Source organism: Athene cunicularia (genome assembly GCF_003259725.1).
Source record: "Athene cunicularia isolate RWA chromosome 2 unlocalized genomic scaffold, athCun1 chr2_part1, whole genome shotgun sequence".
Taxonomy (NCBI): Eukaryota; Metazoa; Chordata; class Aves; order Strigiformes; family Strigidae; genus Athene; species Athene cunicularia.
The window spans coordinates 143,108,885-143,120,087 of record NW_020799095.1 but is presented as its reverse complement, the minus strand read 5'-3'; the positions used below and the strand labels follow the sequence as shown (position 1 = coordinate 143,120,087).

General features: G+C 45.3%; 1 long non-coding RNA gene across 7 annotated transcripts in view; it reads right to left on the bottom strand.

The window, feature by feature from the left end:
* The window catches only part of LOC113477000, a 66,257-nt gene extending 64,524 nt beyond the window's left edge, over positions 1-1,733 (bottom strand). For all 7 annotated transcript variants that reach the window (XR_003397819.1, XR_003397820.1, XR_003397824.1 and 4 more), the window contains exon 1: positions 1,558-1,733. This is a non-coding gene — a long non-coding RNA (uncharacterized LOC113477000). The remainder of the gene's footprint in view (positions 1-1,557) is intronic.
* Between the last annotated feature and the right edge of the window lie 9,470 nt (positions 1,734-11,203).

Genomic DNA, 11,203 nt, shown 5'->3' with positions numbered 1-11,203 from the left:
ATATATAGATATAGATATATAGATATAGATATATAGATATAGATATATAGATATATAGATATAGATATAGATATATAGATATAGATATATAGATATAGATATATAGATATAGATATATAGATATAGATATATAGATATAGATATAGACATGCACAAGTAGAAAAACTGTGCCGTGATTTAGCTACACTGTCTTGAATAAAAGCGAAGACTTCACCACCAGCCACTGGCTCTGACAGGTCAGCACAGACAGTCTTCACCTGCACCAGGGATGCTTTCTGCACACCTCTTACATTGAGCTGGTTCCTACATTTACAGCTATTCAGAGCTAAAACAACACAGAAGTCATCTAAGAAAATTCACACTACAGCAGCACATTTATGGCCATCACATCTCCACCATGTGCACAGATAGCCACAGATCCTCAGGAGGAATATCAGTGCTATTAGTTAGTGGCGTTACATATAGCAACACCAAGAGCTTGAGATACCAAATATGCTGGACATTTAACAAAAATAGAATAGAAAGGCGAGTCTCTGTCCCAGAGACCAAATGACCTAGGGTAAAACCAAGATATAGATACAAAGCACAAGCAAATAAGACAGGCTGACCAGAGTGGAACAAAAGACATGCCAAAGGAGATACCACCATCTCACCATACATGGCAATCCTGAATGGGCATATCTAACCATCTTGCTTTAGACAGGAAGCCAGGAAGGGGTCAACCACAACAGAGCCTGAGCAAAGAGCCACCCATTCCCTGTTCTCCGAAATCCCACTTAAACCACTAATGAATATGGCATAAAGATCCCTCATTACTGAAACAACCAGTAGTAAGTAGTAACCCACATCAGAACTACCACATCCATCAAACCACACAGAGAACAACCCCTAACTAATGTCGCCACAATGTCCATCATGATCTTGACTTCACGATTCCTCTTATGACTGTTGGTTTGTTTAAATATCACATTTTGGGACATACAAAACAGATGGGGACCAAGACTTGTACGTGAATTATCTTGGAATCTATGAGCCCGTCCACAAGGTGATAAAGGAGGCAACATAATTAAAGAAAAATATAATTTAACATTTAAAGCATCTGCTAGATTTAAAACAGCTTGCTTTGACCTGTTAATACAAAAAGGTGTTACGAACCAGTCTTGTGTCTGCAGAAAATTCCTGGTAATAAACCCTAGTTTGAAAGAGGTGAAGACAGGAAAGGGAGGGCAGAGTTAAGGATGTCTGGGTACATACCTCACTCCTGCTGTTTCCTGACTTTTTTTTTTATATTCTGAAAAGGCTCAATCACTGCAGGTAACTGGAATTACAGTCAAATGTATTCTCCTCAATGCTTAGTTTAAACACTGCAGTCATCACCAGATTATCTTTCAGGTACTGTATTAAGTGATAAACTAACATCTGATACATGTTATTTCTCCTCTGTCCTCCAACTCAGTGGCGGAGGGTCTTGCTTTGCTTGTGTCTTCCTTAGCTGTTTTTAAACATTATAGAAAACATTGTTATATACTTAGAAAAAGGACCTTCAGTTGAACATACCTTGCACTTGGAGCAGAATATGATGAGGTTTGTGGCGGTCCTTATCTCCTAGGGTTGCCCAGGCCATGTGAAACTGGACCCTCAGAGAGCAAAGCTTCATTTCCTTGCAGAAAGCTGGTATGGTCTTTGGCACAAAGCTTTAAGCAGTATTTCTGCTACCTGAGGTAATACAGGGGGCACCCTAAAAAGAAAACAAAAGACCTCAAAACTTTATCGATATTTCCAACAGAAGCCAGCACAGAAAGAGATCACAAGCTGCCCATGCAGTGGCAGAGATGGGCTGCAGTTTCCTGGACTGGCTGGAGCCTCCTTCACTTTCAGACTCCCTATACAGGTATGATATTGATGTCAAGCCAAGACACAATGAACATCAGCGCCAAGAACAGGACTCTTCCCAGGAAGATGAGGCTGCACCTCCTAATCAGCCAGAGATGAAAAACAACAGAAAAAGAGCTAGAGAAGAGTTTATCACCAGAAGAAATTCAAGAGCACTCCTAATCCACTAACACAGCTGACCAGCTGAGGATGAGTATCATCAGTCAACAGAGCCAGCATGGCAGTGGCAGAGTCTTCAACCCTTTCCTCATGCTCTTTTGCGTTGATGGAGCTCAGAGAGCTGTTCCTCATCAATGAGCTAGCAATGTCCAAGAACCCAGCTCTCTGGAAGCAACTGGGTGTAAAAAGGTTAAACAGAACTATGGATCATCTTCACACCATGGTCACCTGAGCCTGGCTTGCCCAGCCAGGTCACCTACTGCAAGGGAGTGTGGGGCTCCAAGCGTAGAGACTGATGGGAGGAGGCAATGTCACCACTTCTCCTGTGGTACCAGCCACCCCAAAGGGCTCAGACATGACTTCAAGCTCCTTCTTCTGGCGCCACCTTAGGCTGTTGTGGAGGGAGGTCAGCAGCATCTCTGGGCAGACCTGCTCTGCCAGCCAAACCTCCAGTGAAACTGAAGCTGCATGAGCTCAGCCTTAACATTTGCCAACTTCTAATGGGCATCGAAATCCCTTAATATCTTCAAATTAAATACTAATGTTATAAGCAGTATTTCATGGGTCTACAGACTGTCACACCTCAGGGAGGCCTCAAACAGATCTAGCCCAGATTTCAAGACTTTCAAGAGAGCATGGCTCTCAGCATCGCAAGAGCCAGCCCAGTCCCTGATGGTATCTTGTATCTTCATGAGCTTTAGCTGTCGCTCTTCTACCACAATGGAAACAGCAGCATTTTTACCTGCTCAGCATCTGCGTTTTCTAAGCAGAACAGGATCCAGGTGTTTCTCAGTCACTACTAGCACTCCTAGTATTATTAGAAATGATTAAATGTATTAGCAAGATGAACTAACTGTAAGATCTCCCAGTCATGATGGATCAGCACAAGTGTCTGCAGGTTATTTAATCCCTCCTATACTGCCTTGCTCCATGAGGCAGTGTTAGCAGTTAATTAACAGAGGGATGTAAAGAATTGAAATCCTATGTATTGTAATTTGTCTCAAAAAAGTACCCAAGAAAAATACTTCCTGAAGGTTGCTAAAAGAATCCTGAAAAATAAGGTCTTTTCAAGAGTCTCTTAGGTCTCAAGATTTATAAGGAAGACAGGGACACTGGGTACCAACAGCGGTATACAGGCTACAACCCGTCTCAAAGACAGTTATAACCTGTCTCAAAGGTAGTTATATCCAAGTTACCACCTAGTAACCTGTAAACTGTACTTGAAACATTTATCTTTAAAATTAAAATTACAAAATCAATGCAAAATTCCCTTCGCCTTTTTCCCCTCCCTATGAAGAATGGCCATTGAGAGTGCTATGGCAGATGAAAAGCCAGTACTTTTATTTACCAGTCACACTAAGCTAGGAGCTAAAGAAGGTCTTATTTCCAGATCTTCAACACTTGCACTTACAACATAGAGGTAGTTGGTGAGAAGCTTCGAAAAGCTTTTTTTCCTGTCTAGCTGTGTTGGTTGCAGCCACCAGACCAACCCCTCAAAGATGGCAGCCTACAGAAGTCACTGTTGTCATTTCCAGCCATGTCAAGCAGAAGTACTACAAGACCGTCTACCATTTCTGTGAAGCTCTGAGGATCCACCTGCCGTAAGGGCTCTACTGTCCTACACTGTGACCAACCGTACAAAAGGCAGCGTCTGCCCTGACATATTCACAGATGAAAGAGGCAAGAAGAGTGGAAGGGAAGGGAGGAGAAATGACTTGCCAGGGACAGAGCCCCCAGATCCTACCCATGGCCAAGCACTGGGAAACCCATCGTATCTCCGAGCCACTTCTAACAAGCAGGACTGGTGGGTCTTAATACTAACTACCCTAGAAAACATTTCAAGACAAACTCCTCACTGCTTCAGCAGCTCGGACAGCAAAAAGCAGCATCTTCCTTTCCCTCTGAACCTCCTCATCTTAATCACATTTATTTACTCATCTTGTGCATTCATGAAAGCCTCCTTCCGTCTTGATCCACAAATGGAGACTTGAAACTCAGCTTTCCAATTTTTGCCCGTTTACCACAGAAACATGGAAGTCTGAGGTCTCCAGACCAACCTTCCAGTTTGTAAACAAGGCTGATTATCTTCTTCTGTAACATCAAATACATGTACTTTTTTTGTTAGTATTTTTATATATGAAAAATTTAGAGCTTTGCCCACCCCACCCCCAAAAGCAAACTGAGAAAAACCAGGGACAGATGAGAGATACCTGTAAATCAAATAATCCAACAATTCACATGACAACATGGCTGTCTAAAACCCCTGAGCACCATCTCAATTTCCTTTGCTGTAGCACGAAGCTCTCAGCCTTTGCTCCCCACATGATCATTTATGGGAAAGTGTATTTCACACTTTCCTACTCTTATGAAGGAGGAAAAAAAACAAACCAACCCATTATTATTTAAATAGAGATGGAAACATTACTAAATATTTCCAAAAGAATGTATGGTAGCTTTTTGCTCTGCATGTTAAATTAGAGGTCATTGCACTGATAGGTGTGACTACCTATTTACAACATCAGCTGAAGCATAAAGGGGTTTTGGTACATCACGTCTAGAGACTGCTATAGCATGACTACATTATTGTAGACAATAAACTTTATGCTTGCAACACAGCTAATAATAATAATAATAATTACAGTGATGACGACGATGATGATGTTACTGTACTTTAATATTAGCAAAGAGAGACCCATACTAGACTTTTTTTCCATGCAGAAGAGATGTAACGTAAAGGGTTCGAGCACAGCCTGGGCTTTGGCCATTGTTCCACATCCCACATGTTCAGGCATGAGCATACGGCTGCTGTTTCCATCACATAAACCAGCACACACGACGTCACGTGTACGTCAGCACTGCACCACCGCCAGGGACAGCCTTACCCAATCCAACACCAAGTTGCAAGGACAAGGCACCTGGCTGAAAGCTGGCCAGGAAAAATCACCTTTCCTAAACCTACACAGGCAGTAACGCTCCAGCCTCTGGCACCGCTCCTTCCTCACACAGCCTGCATGCCCCTTTCACTTGTGCATTCAGGGCTCGCTCCCTATCTGGGCAGGGAACCACACAAGGCAATGCAATGCATTTTACTTTGACTGGGATTTTGCTCAGCCAACATTCTCAAGAACAGATGGTTGCAATATGATCAAATCTAGGCCTCAAAATGCAAAGTGTTAATAAAGAGTCACAGGTTGTTGCTTTTTAAAAAAACAAAACAAAACCAGCTAAACTCCTAAACTGGATTTTTCTTCTGCTTTCTAAGTTACTGGCAACAGCCCCCCAGCCCCAGCTGAGATTTATACAGGACCTCCCAGGATGCTGCCCCTGAAGCATCAATGAAAAGATCAAAGTTTCAGTTCTCCTGACTGGAAGAAAAAAAGCGAGGCAAACAATCTCTTAAATCCAGCTGTTGAGACTTCAGGAAAGGCACAAAATGTCCTGAAGCCAAAGGCAAGCAGTATATAAGTGAGCAGCAGAGAGGCTGGCCCATGCCTGCTTCTGGACAACTTTGACCCTGTAGGGTTTGCTACCTTGCAAAAATCCCCTGATGCAGAAGAGCTTACAGCAGCACTGATGTGATGGCTTCTACCAGTGCAAGGAATCAGGATGCTGCATCCACACCAAAGGCATTACCAGTACAACACACCCCTTTAACCAATTCAATTCCACCAGTAAAGCCAAAGTGCAGACCAGATATCCAACCAGCAGTTATCCAGGGAAGCTGGGCAGCAAAGAAAGAGTGGTCAGAGAAAGCCAGGGAGAAGTGCACTGGACCCCACCAGCTGGATGGAAGATGATGGTGGGTGGTTAGGAGGACTGGACCAGAGTTTTCCACCTTAAAATCCCTGCACTGGCCTGCTTCAGAGCCTGGGTGTTCCCAGCACAACTCACATCATGCTGAGGGCCTCAACAAGCTGCTTAATAAACCACATGAGAGGATGTGGTCTTGCCTCTCCCACCCACCTCTGCTCCCCACCTGCCCCTAAGGAAGCAGCCTGCACCTCTGGGCACTGCTCTTGTGGTAGGGACTGCAAACAGGGAGAGCCTTTTGGGGCTTCCTTTATGCTTCTCTGTCATTCATGCCTATCCCTCAGACAGGAGCTGGGTTCTGGGCCTGGACAAGCCCCCAGCTTGTAGGTGAGAACCCCGGTGATGCCACTCTCTCCCCTCGGGAAGCTCTCAAAGTCCTGCAGCTCTTGGCCACGCAAATGTTTCGGCACTGGATATTCCTGACCGAGGCATGCAGAAGAGGTGACAAAACAACCGTCTTCCAAAACATCTCATGGCAGTGACACCCTCCCATGCAAACACAGTCCTTCCACAGCTCTGGGCTCCTCATGCCCCATCTCAGCTCAGCCCATTCTCCAGCAGTGCAGGTCAGCTCCCATGGCCCGCACAACCCAACCTCATAGCGGGGAGCAAGGCTAAAGCTCCCCTCTCCTGTCAAGGGACTTTCTAGTGAGCTGATCTGTAGGAACCTACACAGTAATACTTATATAAAACTACTGATTTTCCTGACTCAGGCTTTAAGGCAGTGTGCTGGGTTTGTGTGGCAGGTTTTTGTGGTAGCGGAAGACAGGGCTACAGTGGTGCCCCTTGTTAGAAGCTTCTGGAAGCTCCCTCAGCTCCAAGTCAGACCCACCTCTAGCAAGGCTGAGGCAATTAGCAATGGTGGCTGTGCCTCTGCAATAAGGTATTTAAGAAGGGGAACCTGGGAGGACGTTGGGACTTGGGAAGAGGAATGATGAGAAGGACACCTATGCAAGCACCACAGTCAGTGGAAGGAAGGAGGAGAAGGTAGGGAGGTGCGCTGGAGCAGAGAGTCCCCCTGTATCCCATGGTGAGACAGCAAGGCCACCCCCGCCCCCACCATGGAGGTCACCAGAGGAGCAGAGATTCACCTGCAGCCTGTGAAGGACTCCAGGACTCTGTGGGAAGAAGCAGTCACCGCTGTTGTAGTTGAGCACTGGGAGGACCGCAACACGTGGAGGTGACCCACGCCAGAGCAGTTCAGGAATGTCTGCATCCCACGGGAAGAACTCACAACAGAGAAAGTTCATGGAGGACTGTCTCCTGTGAGAGCAAGGGAAAAATGCACATCCAAGAAGGAGCAGTGGAATACCCCATTCCCCACCCCTGCAGGGAGGAGGTAGAGGTATCAGGAACAAAAGTGAACTCAGGAAGAAGACAGGGACGGGAGAGGTGTTTTTAAGATGTCGTAACACTTCTCACTGTCCCATTCTGTCCATTAAATACTGAGTTTGTTAGCATTTGAATTAATGTGATGCTCTTTTTCTTCCCCTAACGAGTTATCTTTTGCCTGTGACCATATTGGGTGAGCCACCCCCACCCCCGTCCTTATCTTGATTCCTGAGCCTTTTGCTTAATTTTCTCCTTCCCAGTGCTTGGGGAAAAGGAGTGAGTGAAGGGCTGCATGGTGCTCAGTTGCCCTCCAGGCTCAAACCACAACAGACAGACATGACTGAGAGAAAGAATCTTCCCCTTCTCTCGGCAATTTGTTCCAGTGGCTAGTCACCCTTGCCACTGAAGACCTGTGCCATCATTTCTAATTTTAATTATCTACCAGGCATTGGTACTAGCTCTGCCTGTCACTGCTGCATTCGAGAGCCCAGTACTGCCTGATGTGTTACACCAGCACACTTTTCCTTTGAGGCGACGGGGGATGCAACCGTAGTATCTGCTGAGAAATATAAGGTATCGATAGCATGAAGATGTGACAGCACACGCATCAGAGTGGGTGGGACAAACCTGCCTGGAAACCCTGGGTGATGATCAATCAGCCCCTGATTTGCAAGATACAAATCCACACTGATATTCACATCGATACCTTAAATTCACATAAAGAATGATACCATCAAAGATATCTGCATTAACAGGCTTTTAGATCACACAGGTCTGGATGCTTGCGAACCATCCAGACTGCTCCGTATGCCCGGCTGGTCCCGGTGTTTGTGTCACCCTGCAGACTGCTGTCGCTGACTGAGCGGAGCTCACGCACCAGGTAACCATCTTGCTGCTTCTTATCTGTCACCCTTCGAGCGACGGGAAAAAAGCACCACCAGCAAGCCTTGTACTAAACGACCTCTGGCATTGCCAGAGAGAGAACTGAAGAAAGACTCGGGAACACTGCTTTATCGCAACACTAGTAACCCCAAAAAATGCTGTCCTTCACTGAACTGTGCCAACAAGCAAACGGCAGGCACTGCATCTCTAGGTACAAATAAATCCTGTGCAGATGTACAGCAGTATTGCTTGCCAGGGCACTAAGCACTTTGCTACATAAGATGAAGGACCCGTTCAGGAACAGATGCAGCTGTGATGAGGAAAAACGTGCCCTATATGCAGTGCTAATAGGTGCAAGAGACAGATTATGTCTTTATTCCCACCTCACTCTTCATAAATCTCGCCAGGAACTATGCAGGTGTTCAATACTAAAGCCACCAGCCAGCGAGGAGACAGAAAATAACACACCATGCTTCAAAATAAGATCTGTATCACCTTGTGGCAAACAGGCAAAAGCTTCCTGACCAGGTATGCACCTTCCTCTCTGCTAGTTCAGTTTGCAGCTCTGCACCCTATCTGGCTCACAAAGCACGACCTCCGATCACACCACCATCCCCTTGGCCAGCAGCAGGGAGTCGGGGCGATGTGCCGGCCACCTCGGCCTCTCTACCAGTAACGCCCTGATCAGCACAGAGGCTCCCCTGAGGCTCTGACAGACCCACTTCCATTCCTTAACTGATGTATATACAGCTGCAGTGCACTGGTCCAAGCTGCAGGGCACCACACCATGGGTTCCTGATACCAGCCTTTGCTAAATTCATGTACTGGAAGCAAAAGGCTAACCCCCAGTATTCCTGCAAACAGCAGAACCACCTCCCAGGTCACAAAAAACATCATTTCCCCAGCCCATGGCCTGCCGGTGCTGTTGTCTCAATAACCGATGAGGAAAAAAAATACCTATTTTTTTAATAAGGCGTCATACTTGTAAGCCCTACCTTGCAATTCATAGCAGAGCTGCACCACTGTAATTACAAAGAAAGCCTTAAGAAAGAGGCCTGTAGAAAAAGAGTGATGCTGTAATAACCCACTAAATATCTTCAACTAAAAGGTGACAAATGAACAGAAGATGCACCGATATCTTAAAAGCATACAGATAGACAATTTTTTCTCCCCTAGCCTTGCTCCACATCATCACTACGGGTCACTTCTCCTGCCAGTAATTCCTTGTATAAAAGTTAGCAAAATACATACAGCCAGGAAGCACAGGCTGTCTTTGTAAAGCATTCTGATTAAAAACAGGAAGATATGGTTTGAATCTTGCAAAGAATTAAGCATAAACTCCAAATTTAGCTGATTAAGTTCTTAATTAAACCAAAACATACGCTTTGGTTCAGCAGGGGCAGAGAGCACACGGTGACTGCAGAGCTGCACACACGCGCTGCGCCGTCAGGAGACACAACTCGCCATCGTCTCTCAAAGCCGTTAGCTCCCACCAAAGTTATATTCCACGCATGCACATTCGCCCAGGGAGCCAATATTCCGTTTTACAAACTAATTCAAACACACAAATTCGTTTCTGCAACAGATAGGCCTTTCAGCAGCGGCAGGCCTAAACCCTTCCTTATTTTCGCTATTGCAGAATAGCTGGCGTGGGGACATCAGGGTGCAGAAGCGAAGGGTGCAGAATCCTTCAGGCCTTGCAGAGGCAGAGAGCTGGGCACTGCTCTCGCTGTTCCCGTGCTGCCAGACCAGCACAGTGCCTCTCCCAGGGATGCTAGACACACAGATGTACAGTATATTTTACTCTGCACAGGTACAGAGGCATTTCCATTGGCTGATAAACTGCACCTGTACGACTGATTACCCTAATAGAGCTTAAAATACACAAGGGCACAGTGAGATCCATCAGAATTATAACAATGCTAAGCTAGCTGTAAGCCAGACTCATGATTTAATGCTACGAGAGACAGAAGAGAGAGAGAAAAAAAATAAAGTTAGAGGTGAATTTTTAAAATGATGCAACGTATATTTAAGATCACTTGAAACTCCCTGGGGTGTGAACTGGCATTTATGAGCAATATGCAGCACCTAGCACAAAAGAGCATCTGAGTGGTCCACGTGCTTAGAAAACACACATATTTATTAAATAATTTTTAAAATCACAATAGAAAGGAAACCGGGTATTTTTGAGACAGGACCAAGTATCAGACTGTATCCTTATCTCTTACAGTGATGTCAACACTTCAGAGCTAGGTTTTTTTAATATCCTCGTATTTTACAACATATAAGTGCTCTTACGATAATCCAGACCAGTTGGCACAAACTGACATTAGTGAGATTGTATTTCTGCTCGATTAAGGAATAAATGCTCCCATTTCATATGAACCATAACTTGTACATAATATATTGTGCTCTTCGCAGTCAGCAATAGCTAATACATTCTAATATACCCTCAGAAAAGCTCTTTTGTTCCAAATCAATTACTTAAACAATGTCTATTTTTCAACATATTGGGAAAAAGGAACTAGCGTGGGGTTCACGATTCACTGTGTCTGACCAGATACGTGGACAGGCAAACATGTCTAAACTTGTCAACACGAATGCGATTAAAAAGATCTCACTGAAGGCCTCCAGCATCTTCCAGATACAATTATCAGTTCTGCTGGGATTTCATCGCACAGTATTTTAAGATGCAGCAACCAACAGTCTGAAAGATCGAGACCGGAGTCCTAAAGCACCCTGTCAATGAAAACATTTCAATATTATATATATAAATATAAAATGCGGCCTATTCAAGTTGTACTTGAAAACTCCACAGCTCTTTAAGGAAAATACGGCCTAAAAAACCCTTTGTAAAAATGGCCTTTGAGGCCTCTGAAGAATCTTCCCTTTTTATTCCTCGGGCCCTCGTGCTATCCAGATTAAAACTAGATTGCCCATATTAACGACGGACCGAGCAAAACAGTTCAGCTCTGCAGATTAGAAGCTTAATTCACCCCGCAAACCGCACGCAGGCAGCAGCAGGCCTGCTCCGCACGCACCTCCGCGCCCCGGCCTGCGCACAGCGCGCATCTTCCGCGCAGTTGCTGAGGACGCAACCAACCACCCACCGCCCCGAGCCGGGGGG